At 43.3% G+C, this 12202-nt stretch overlaps 1 long non-coding RNA gene across 1 annotated transcript; it reads left to right on the forward strand.

The window, feature by feature from the left end:
• Positions 1–4285: 4285 nt before the first annotated feature.
• LOC109490259 lies at positions 4286–7959 on the forward strand. The gene is made up of 4 exons (XR_002143547.2): positions 4286–4392; positions 4873–4908; positions 6555–6629; positions 7759–7959. It is a non-coding gene; the product is annotated as an uncharacterized LOC109490259 (long non-coding RNA).
• The last annotated feature ends 4243 nt before the right edge of the window (positions 7960–12202 follow it).

The raw sequence follows: 12202 nt of genomic DNA on the forward strand, positions 1-12202 counted from the left end.
ACCCTTGGTGCTAACGCCCAATCCTACTGGGCCTCCCGTCGCCCTAAGACTTCTCTTCAGCCCTCATCAGTCTGTGTCTTGTTAACTCTTGTTTTGTTGAGACTCAGTTGTGTGTCCTTGTCCACGGCGGCCCAGGATGGCTGCAGAAGCTTCCACCTTCTGAGCGGTGTGGGGGGGTGGGGAGGGGTCTGGTTTTGGACTGAGTCCTTGATGCTTCCCTCTAGGGCCTGTCTTCAGAATGAGGCTGCTTTTCTGGTTTTGTCTCAGAGCCTGTCTGCCTTTCAAATGTGCTCCAAGCAGAGTGTGTCCTGGAGACTTATGGCTAGCTTTGTGATCACTGGGAAAATCAGGGATTAGAGAGCTGTGATCTCTGTGTGCAGGAGTATTAATGTGTCAGTGATTTAAGATGACCCCATTACATGTTTCTCAAGTTGTTTAATATAGAAATTACAATAAATATGAAAGCACTCCTTGAATTAAGACATCCCAAAGTATTTTGTGAATAAAATGAGACGTATGTGTTAGATTGGAAAACTTTGTGATTTTAGGAAAGATGAAAATGTGAATATTACCCATGTGGTGTAAGTCCATAAACGGTAAGAACAGAAGACAGAGAGATGACAGATGTTGTTGGGCAAAACCTGAGAGTGAAAAGTCACGTGGAGAACAAGTAGCTCGGTCTGCTCAGGTGTGCTGTAATCAGGAAATGCAAATAAGCAAGACAAATAGTGCTTCTGACGTATCAGATACGCAGAGTCAACCCAGGATAGCAGGTAGTGCTGCCAGAGAGGGCAGGAAAAACATGCTCCTCTATTCTATCCTGTCAATATTAATTTTTAGGATCCTCTGAGAGAAGAATTTTAATACATCTACTCATTTTAAGGCATACGTACGATTTTATTGAAAACCTTCTGGAGACCTAGAGCAACTTTTGTACGTAAGGGTTCCGTGCAAAGGACATGAATGGCTTCCTGTCTAAGAACAGCAAAACACTAGAAACGACCTGGTTTCCCATCAGCAGGGAGAGTAAGTGATGAACCAGTGAGAAGACTGCCGCAGATGTGCAGTGGCTGACTTGGGTTTCTAGGAAGTAAGTTGGTTGTACAACAGAGAATGGTCTGGAATATGAGGCCATTATTGTATAGGATTTTGTAAGACACAAGTACATACAGACATACGTTTGTAGAGACACACATTTGCAGGTGAGAATCAGCACGTGGACAAACTCATTTAACATGTGCTTTTGGGTGGTGGGAGCAGCGAGAGAATGGAATGCTAGGCAAGGAGAAGCGTGTTCACGTCTGCACACAGCGGTATAGGGGATGTGACGTTACCAAAGTAATAGCGGCGGTCATCTCATTGTGTTGGGAGGTCTGGTGACTTTTATTTCTTACACATACTTCTATTTTAATTTTTACAATGAATATTATGAAAATACTAAGTTTTGGGAAAGGGCAGTGGTTAGAAGTTTTGGGGATTCAATATGGATTTGACTTTCTTTGGATACAAATATATCTTCTTATTTTCTTAGGAAGAATAAATATCCTGAGACACAGGTAAATTAACTACCTTGGCTGATATATATATGTATATATACATACACTTGTGAGTTTGGTTTCAAATAAAGTATATGTAAATAAATTTAGACAGATGCCACATAAATGTTTGCAATTCAAGGTGTGGACATGATCTCAGTCTAATTTTGATATAGCATTTCCAATATTTATATAATGCCGTTTGTTTTAGTAAAAAATTTGTTGGTATTTCTGAGCATACTTCCAATACTTACATATATTACAACTCCAGTTCAGATGCATCTTAAAATAATAATGCAAAAATACTATTTGAAGCATTACAACGTCCTTGAAATTCCCATCGTGTCAGAAGAACAAACTCGGAGAACTCCCTGTCCACATTTACTGTGGAAGCTGATTGGAAGACAGATGAGCGTCCGCCGTGCTGGTGGAACCCTTGGTGGGGGACTTGGGGTCCTGCTACTAACCTGGGAATCGGAGGCTCAGAGTTATGTGGATTTTTCTGTGTCCTGTTGTGTCAGTGGTCAGTGTGCTGCCCTTGAGTCCCAAATGCGCCCTTCAGCATAAGCTCTGCCAGAGCGCAGAGGCCTCCTTAGGCATCTGCCCTTTACAGTGACCGCGATGTGTGCTTTCTCCGCACAGGCCGCTGGAGAGAGATTGCAGGAGGAGGGGCTTCCCCGTGGCTTGGGGCTGCAGCTTGGGGACCAGCAGTGTGGGTGTGGGACCGTGGGGGTGAGTCCTGCCCCAGCCACGTGGCCAGCATTTGCAGTCCTGGGGGCACTGGCAGCCTGGGTCTGGACTGGCATTAATCTCTCCACAACCCTCTTGACATGGGACTTGACATCCCAAAGGCCCTTTTCGGCCCCAGTCCCAATTCACTCAGCAGGCCCTGCTAGTGGCCTGGGGGTTCCCACTGAGCCGCATCTCTCTCTGTAGGGCCCATGTGGCCCACCTGGACCCCGAGCCCCCACCTTCTTTGCGCAATTAGGCCATGGGTTGCTGGTTGTCTCCTGCCCCCCGCACTCTTGTTTCATTGATGACGAACATTCCAGAAGGTGTGAGATGATATCTCAGTGTGGTTTTGACTTGTATTTCCCTGATGATTTGAAAGCCCTAGAGATTTAACACATAATATAGTGATAGGCACAATATAGACAACAGTATTTTGTTACAATCATCTGACTTGCTAGGGGAGTAGAACGTCACTATTCCAAACTGTAAAAAGAAACGTTCATTATATAACATGAGAGGGGCGGTAACTAATGCTCCAATGGCAATCGTATGCAATGTAGGAATCTATCAAATTAACATGGAGTGCATCTTAAATGTGCACAGTGAGAAATATCAAGTATATTTCAGCACAAAGGAGGAAGGAGAGGTTCAGTGCTGTTCCTGGGACAGAGTCTCCCTCTGACGGTATGTTCTCGTGTGAACAAGAACAACGTGAAGTATTAGAGCCATTTAACTGTAAAGGAACCTTTAGATGGTGGTCATTTGTCATCGATTCCAAGTTTTCTAAGACATGTTCAGCACCTTGCATCGGAGACCTGGATGGTCCCGCACTTGGTTGGGACGTGAATGTGGAGCTTTGCCTCATCGTCACATTTGCTTCGCTGGGGTGTGTGACAAATAAGGGCAAATAGTTTGACAAGTCGTGGGCCCTACTCAGCACCTGCAGGCAGACGTGAAGGAATAGGGACTTGCACCTACTCTTTCCTTTTCTGGGAACACACTTTCCAAAGATGCAACAGGTTTGGTTCCTCAACATTTTCAAGGCTTTGTTCTGATATCACTTTTTTGTACTGCCTTTTTTGCATACCTTATCTAGGATTATAACCCTACTTTCTGTCCGCAGTGATACTCTCCTTTCTTCTTTCCTGTATTATTATTTATTAGGTATCATCATTTTACAAACTACACAGTTTCCCTTCCTCCCCCTTCCCTCCTTCTCTCCATCCCTTTCTTCCTTTCTGTTTACTTTTTCATGGATGAATCCCCACAAGTGCACGTGTCACATAGTATTTTTATGTGCTTTGTGCATTGCTGCTTCTCTAAAGTGTAGCAGTCAATAAATATTTGTTGCACGGATGCTTTGATTCAATGCCTGCATCAATCAACAAACGTTCATTTCATTTTCTGTCTTCTTTCTCTTGGACTTTGAATTTCTCCACCAGAGGTGCTTAAATCCAGAGAGATCCTATCAGTGTGGGCTCACTGTGCATGAGGTCAGATGAGAGTGTCCACATGCACATGAAGGAGGCCATCGCTGGAGCCTGACCTAGATGGATGGCTCTGAGAGCAGCCGCCATACCCTGACGATTTGGACTTTGGGAAACCTAGGGTAAGAAAGCTGTAGGCATCCCACTTCTAATGCGTATGAAAGGAGCACTGCAGGTTTGAGTAATCCCGCAGGGCTGGGTATTGGGCTCCTCACCTTGTCAGCAGAGTTGGTAATCATGGTGTGACTCTGCCCTACAAGGTGAATGGATCCTGGAAGCAAAAGTTGTTTTCTGGAAAATGTTCAAATATGGGAAACTCTTGACCTGAAAGCCGTGTCAGAATCAAGGGACCGAGGTTATGATCTTTCCAAAGGGCCTCTGGCTGTGCTGTTGACTCTCCCATGGTTTCTCTGAGTACCAACATTTGCTGACATCACCTAGCCCGGATTCTGGTCTGGCAGCTCCTGATTGGTGCCCTCTGCCTATATAATGTCAGGATGTGGACTGCCGGAGTCAGAGTCCTACCCTTCTGAGCTCTGACGCTTTCCTGTCTGTGCTCCCTGCTAATCGACTCACCAGCATGAAGGTCTTGGCGCTGCTGTTACTGGTGGCAGTTTCCACCTTCCTGGTCTCGGGCCGTAAGTAATGATACTTTCCTGAAATAAGGTCTGGAGCAAGAGGACATTAAGATATAAGTTCTGTGTGGATGTGAGTTTGGAGGGGTTGGAATGCCGGCCTCTGTGTCCTCCACTCCACTACCGTGTTCCAACCCCATTTTGACTGCCCACTCAAGATAGAGCGCACTCTCCCTTTCAGCTTTGACAATTCAGTCAGGTGTTTGCTCAGTTTTAACCTTGGAATGCAACTTCAATGTTGGTTCAGGACAATATATTTAAGAAGGTCATCAGAGGTTTATTTCAGGAAAGCAAAATGGAGACGTATTTTTTGTAGGGTTTTGAGGGTTTCATATCATCTGTGCATCTTTTTGCCCTCAACATGTGTAGGAAAGCCTAAGGTTCTTCAATTGTGACAACCTGCACTATTGTCCATATTCTTTCTTCCCTTATACCCCCTAACTGGTGTTCGACTCACACTTATTTTTTCTGTTTCTCTTTCAGAGTCTACAGCCGGTGCTTCATCTAATAGCTCTAGTGGTAAGTCTTTGCTTGCACCTTCCTGTCATGACTGTTTTCCAGTCCAACTTAGTCTCAAAACTGCCATATGGGACAGAGTAATAGACTCCAAACCTGAAGCCTGGGGAAGCCACATTCCTGCTTCTAAAGTTCATTGAGAACATAGAAATGCACTGATTTCTTATACGTTTTTAGAGAATATAAAGGTTCTGGCATGGACTGACATAAATTGTAGATTATTAATCGTTGTCCTATAGCAGAAATGACAAAGGAATGTGATCTGAATTTGTGGTCTGTGAATTCAGGGAGATGCATGTAAAGCCTTCGTGATTACCATAAATTGTTGGGCTGAATATATGGCCAGCATGAAAAGTGGGGTTAATAAGTCTCAGGATGACGGAAGAGAATGAAGATGCTGACGGTGATGTAGAAATGTGGCACTAGGAGCACGTGGGGTGTGGAACGGAGACTGTGGGATGCAGAGGGAAGTAGCAGGATGGCCTTAAGGTTTGCTCTTTGTAACGGTATATATGCTTTATTCCCAGGCTGAAGTGTGTTTTCCTTCTGTGATCTGAAACCCAAGGTTGTGGACCAAAGCCCCTAGTATTTCATGGGCTCCTCCCACGGTGTCCTGTATGTCCAATGCCGTGTGTGTTGTGCTCATGCAGACATGAGGGAGATTTCTCGTTTTGTCCTCCACAGTTGGTGACCAGTGTCTTTTGGTTGTAAGGACATAGACTGCAGTCAGACCTCACACACAGAACCATATGCCCTCCCTGCCATGTGGGACCAGTTGAAAACACTATCCTCTCTCCTGAATGAGGACTGAGACAACACGGCCAGAGTGTAGCTGTGGAGAATGATCTGTTCACTTGTTGAGATAGATGTAACTTACAATCGTAGGGTGTGACTCTGCCTATCGGTCAGGAGCTCTGGTGTAAGGTGTGGAGACTGGTAACGGTCATCGATCTTGCCATGAACACGGGTTGATTGATGGAGTATTTACTTACTTTTATCATTGCCAGAATAGCATTAATGTCTCCTGTTATGTCTAATGTGGCTCACCTTGATATTCCTGTAACAGATGGAGTCTAAGTTGAACAACAGGCCATACAAATATAATCCCATTTCAGGCTGGAACCTGGGGGAAGGAATTGTGCTTCTTTCAAAGAAAGGAGTTCCTATTGGTCTAATGTGAGATACATGATCTTATTCTTTTCTCTCTTCTCCTGTACAGTTTACCCCACTACTCACACTCATTCATGCTGCAGTGGAAAGTAAAGAGTTCAAGTTAGCCCATGGGAGGGCACCAGAAAATCAGCCCACTGGGGATTCTCTTGTTGTCTCTGAGCCATGATCCCTGTGAATATGAACACATACGGATTCGGCATTTTTTGCTCGTCCCATGGGAGAAAGTATTTTCTTGTCTCCTCTCTTAGTCTCCCAGTGTTTGTAGGGAAACCCCCATTTTTTTCTGTCCTAGAGGGCAGAGTTGTGAAGACTGAGGCTAAAGGATGTGGGTACCCAGCCTAACTGTAGGACAGAATTGTTGACATTCGCAGAGATGAATTCAGAACGAGAAATGTACCTCCAAACTCAGGTGGGAAAAATTCTGTTCCCTGGGATGGAGTCAAGTGTCTCAGCTGGGTATTTTCCTCCTATTTAAGATGCCGCTGATGCCGCCGCTTCTGTGGCCACCAGTGCCGGTGCCACCAATGCTGCTCAAATCGCCATTCGACTTAGTAAGTCCACCCTATCTAAATGCTTTCTTGATGGGCCTCCTGGATCCTCCTTTCTTGGATTCTATTGTTAGTGTAGACTCTCTTAAGAGGAGGGGGAGGGTGGGAGGGTGAAGCCCCGAGAAAGCTCTGTTTTCATTATTCTCTACTTCCTTTTGGTTTTATAAATCAAGTCAACACATAGATCCCAGAGGAGCCTGAGTTTGCAACCTCTTGTTCACCAGTATTACCTACATGGTCTTGAAATGTTAGCATTTCACAGGGAAAATTCATCTTTAGAAATGCCATTGAAAAGACCAAAGTAAGTGGTCTCCTTGGGGATAGGTAACTGTTTATGTGTGTTCTTTTCTTTTTCATCAGAAAATTTTCTGTTTCCTTGAAAGACTTTTCCAAAAATAGACAACAGCTCTAAAGCGAGGCTTCCTTGGGGCAGAAGCTTCCAAGCATCATTTAGGATATTCCTGGGAATTTGGACATTCCTCGAGGATCAAGTTAGTACAGTCTTCCTGGTCCTGGTTCATCTTTCCTGTCCTTCAACACTCATGGAACATCGATTGCAAAATTTGTTTAGTGTGGACATATGCCAGGCATTGCAGTATACAATTCACATACCAATGTCATTTAAATCTCAGCGACATTCGACTAAGTAAACACTGTAATGATGAACAAATGGAAAACTTACAATGAAAGGCTCTCCCCTGAATAGAGGGGAGAGATTGGATTTGTACTTAAGCAGTCAAAGTCGTGAGGAGACATTTTCAAACATGTCTTATAGTCGGGACCATTGCTTGGCACCTTGCTCAAGGACGTGTAGGGGCAGCCTGTGTGTGTGTGTGGGGGAGGAGTATTCATCCCTCTTGAGAAGAGGACTGGTTGCTTTGTGCTATGGTGGAAAGAAAATTAATGCATTTTGTCCTACTTCCTGTTCTTTCTAAACTTCCAGCTCCCCTAGGCTCCTGTCTAGGGTTGCAAAACCCGTTTTTTGGGGGGATGAACATGTCATGTTCCCTTGACTCCATGGAATTCAGTGCCATTTGACATTTGCTATTCTCCTTGCAGATTCCCAAGGAAGAAGCCACGTTCCTCATCCTTTCTGGAAACCTTCTTGACAGTGTATTTTATTCTCTTGCAGGCCTCATCGACCTCCTTAAGCAGCTGCTTGGTTGAAATATTACTACGATGGAATTAGCCTGGGCCTTCTGCATTTGATCCTGCTGGACTCAACCATAATGTCCATTGATTTGATTTAATTCAACTACTTACCATGTGTTCCATCTCTTTCTTATCCCTAATCATTTTATCTGTTTTCCAATTAAAATAACATTGAGCAACATCAAGAATCGTTTATTTTTAAGAGGTTGGAGAGTGGTTGTCCAATGTTTCAGTTAATCCCAGTGAGAGATGCTTTGAATTTTGTCTAGTCCTTCCTGTGTGAGTGTGAATTGGAGTTTGTGCAAGTGTCCCCAGTTTTTAACTGTACGACACGCTTCTTGGACATATCACTAGAGACTAGAGGTTTCTCTCACTTGAATGCACTAATTGGCATTTACTAGGCACCAATGTCCATTTTGGATTCCATCAAACTCTACTCTTAACTGAGCCATGCTTATACTCTATTCTGTAATGACTTAGGAGGTGAGAAGCAGGAAAGCAGCCTTGCCATCTGGGAACAGGCCTGGCACGACTGAGCTAGTTAGGGGCTGAGTTGGGCTTGGGGCTAGGAGATGGCATTCTCTTGTTGCACACATGCAATATCTCAGAAGAGCAAGGGCAGACAAGGGCACTCGGTGACTATGATGAAGGAGGCAAGGAGCAAGATCCCTTCCCAGTGCTGTTTCCATGCAGACAGAAGCAATGTCAGTGTGCCATACCCAAAAAAGCACAGAGCCCTTTTTCCTAGTTACTGAGTGATACTGCCTCATTACCTGTCTCAGCTTCGCCTCACTCCTGTCTCTTCTTCGTCTAGAAAAGGCTTGGTAAGATCCCCAGTCATAGCATACTCGTGCTTCCTGACCAAATCCAATCCAGGGTAGAGGCCTGCTTCCCTACAACCTCCCCCAAATCACCTAACACAAGCCCCAAACCCTATGTAAGTGTTTTCTAACAGCCTTGAGCTGGGACACCTGTCTGCAGTTCCCCATGGGTGTGCTCTCCCCCACTGCAGTGATGACAATCCCAAGCTTCTGAGCTACAGTTGGGCCCCTGGTGCGTTTTGGCTGGAGGGCTTCACACCTTAACTGCATAATGATATGGATATTGTATATGAATGAGTTGTGGCGTAGTGTCCTTTCCACTGTGGACGTCTGCCCAGTTTTCACACACTTGCTCAATGGGAATGTTTAATCTTGCCAGGTTTTTACCAACAGTACACTAAGCCATGCACAATTCATGAAAAGCAACATGTTTATGCTTTGATAAGGAAATGATTGATTTTGGAATTTGATTCCCACTAAATCTGTTTTATTTTTTAGTGACGATTTTGGCATGTTAATGGATAAGAGGTAAAGGGGATTATCGAAGATTAAATAGGTGTGTTCTCTTGTTTGAGCTGGACTCAAGGCTATGTAGGAAGGGCAAAGGCCTAAGAGGGATTGGTATAGCTTAGTAGACTTAGCAAACACCTTCTTTTCCGTGATAGTTGGAGTCACCCTTGGACACTTTGAATTTTCATAGACTAGATCTCAGTGTATGTTTACTGTATATTCACAGGGAAATGTGTATGTTAGCATGTTGCCATAATTTAGTTAGACAGGATTTGGAGTTAATGACCACTAGGGGCAAATTGGCACAAGTTGTGATCAGTCTTTTCTCAGAGGAATAAACTCAAAGAAGGAACACCTTTCGTGTCCACTGAACACCTGGAGGGTAGCTGAAATTGCCAGGTAACATTCCAGGCCAAGCACCATCTGTGAAATTCATGAGAATTAACTCAACTGGAGCAATAGTGATATTGCTCAAATTTTGCAACACATTGTCTGGGTTTTGAGATCATGTTAATAAGCGAGAAGGTCAGAAGCTATCAGGACTATTCTGATTTTGCCAGAATCATACTCTTAATGTAGAAACCCTGTTAGCCTCTGCTCACAAAGTGACCAGAGTTATCTGAATTTCATCAGACCGTGAGCCAAAACTGGTAGTAGAGTTACTTAGAGTTGGCCCTAGGTAGTCCCTATGAACCCATAGGATGTGACTATATGATAGAAGTTTCTGCCATCATACATATGCTGCAATGAAATTGGATTGGCAGAAATTAATAGGAATTGGTAGAAATCAAATAGGATTTCTTTATAAAGTTGTCTTGGGTTTTTGGATTTGAAAACTACCTGAGGCATATTCTTCTGCCAGCCTACTTAAAAAATAGTTGCTAGCAACTCAGTGGTGTTTGATGAAAGAAACGCTTCCAATGAAGAGCATCAGGCAATGTATGGTTTCCTGTTGTGTTCTGGTCGATGCCAGAGAAACTGTGAAATATGTGATGGTCAAACAGGAACGTTCACTCATAGAGTGGCGGTTAATTTTTAGGTGCGTTGTAGCAGAAGTTCAGGGAAAGTCCCACACAGCACAAGCATGTTGTGTTGCTACTGTTGGGTGAAAAATAGAATTGCAAGGACATCCCTGACCTCAATACTGAGTGGGGTGTGGTGAGAAGGATGACTGGATTTCCAATGGGAGTTCTTGAGTTGAGGCCTATGTTGCTGTTTGGAAATCAGTTTGCAGCAGGCTCTGTTGATACTGCAACCCTGATGAGAAAGTGAAAGATCAAGTTGGTCCAGAGGGTAGAGCTGAAAGCTCTTCATTTAGCAGTGGACATAGTTTTAGGCTCTTGTCTCTAGGGAAGCATGTAACTATTAGTCCGTTGGGCTGTAGCCAAGAGTTGCATGTATTGTCAGTTAAATGGACTCGAGGCAAGTAGGAAAATAAGCTACTTGTATGATGCACTCAAATGAGGAGATGTCTTTGGGAATTTAGGAGAAGACTTAAAATCATCAGGATTTGAAACAAAAGAAATCTTTGGCTACAAAATGGATTGAAATGCTGACATAGCTCCTTAGACATCCCTGTGTCCTAAAGGAGATGCATGGGGATGCTCTGGTCAGCCTCCTGTGAGCTAAAGAGGACACAGTTTCCTTGAACACGTAAGGGGAAATGATTTGCACAGGAAACTGCATCCAATATTTACAGGGAAGGGTTTGCTTTGTGTAGGTGAAATGAGCTGATGTGGGCAAGTGGACCACACCAAGCCCTTCTCGGTAGCGGCAGGATTCTGTAGTGGGTGCAAGTACTGGTGTTAACCTGGCACCTGTTCTTCTCTAGGATTTGCTCATCTTGTAAAGAAGCAACCCTGGAGATGCAATGAATGTTTGCATGATCCAATTCTTCATCCACTTGGTCCACTTGAATGTATTTCTTCTCAGGTTACATAGAAGCTTACTGCTACTAGGATCTACTATTTAATGGATAGGGACGGTAAATGAAACATAACGGTTTTCATAACATCCGGTTTTTCAATTTTCTTTTTCTTGTTAGGGTTTTTGTTTTGTTTTGTTTTGTTTTCTGTCTAAGAATTGTTACCATCCCCTAAGTTTAAAGAGATACAATTTTCGGTCTTCTAGATGATTTATAATGTTATGTTTTCTGATCAGGTCTTTGATTTTTGTGTATGGTAAAAGGTAAGAATCATGATTTATTTCTTTAATTGTGCAGGTAATAGTACTTTTTTGCAGTATACTTTGTTGAGAGACTTTTCTCTCTTGTATTGAGTAGCCATAGCGTTTTTCTCAAAAATGTCTTACTTGTATATGTGTTGGTGTATTCTTAGATTCTCTGTCTATTCCACTCCAGGTCAATATCTCAGTGCTTTGATTAGTGAGGCTGTATCAGTTTGATATCAGGTGGTGTGATTCTTCCAACTCTGTTCTTTCTCAGGGTGGTTTAACTACATGTCAATTCTTACTTCGTCATGTATATTGTGGAATCTGCTTGTCAGTTTTTCCAAAAATCCTGCCAACACATTGAATGAGATTGAAATGAAGATGTATTGTTTTGATGAAGAAAATTGTATAACATTTTATTTATTTATTTATTCTTTATCAAGGTCAATTAGCCAACATATAGGACATCATTACTTTTGATGTAGATTTTATGTGGTGTTCAATGATTTGTCAGTTGCGTAGATAACCTGATACCTTATTTTTATTATGTTCAGTTAGCCAGCATATAGTACATCATTAGGGTTTTTTTTTTATTTTTTAAAGATTTTTATTTATTTATTTATTCGACAGAGATAGAGACAGCCAGCGAGAGAGGGAACACAAGCAGGGGGGAGTGGGAGAGGAAGAAGCAGGCTCATAGCGGAAGAGCCTGATGTGGGGCTCGATCCCATAACGCCGGGATCACGCCCTGAGCCGAAGGCAGACGCTTAACCGCTGTGCCACCCAGGTGCCCCCATTAGTTTTGGATGTAGTGTTTAATGATAAATTCATACTTGAACATTATTGTTTTTTCTAAGACATGAACATAGTGTACGTAAATTTACTTATGGTGATCTGGTTTCTGTCACCAATGTTTTGTAGCTT

Source organism: Ailuropoda melanoleuca, chromosome 16 (genome assembly GCF_002007445.2).
Source record: "Ailuropoda melanoleuca isolate Jingjing chromosome 16, ASM200744v2, whole genome shotgun sequence".
Lineage (NCBI taxonomy): Eukaryota > Metazoa > Chordata > Mammalia > Carnivora > Ursidae > Ailuropoda > Ailuropoda melanoleuca.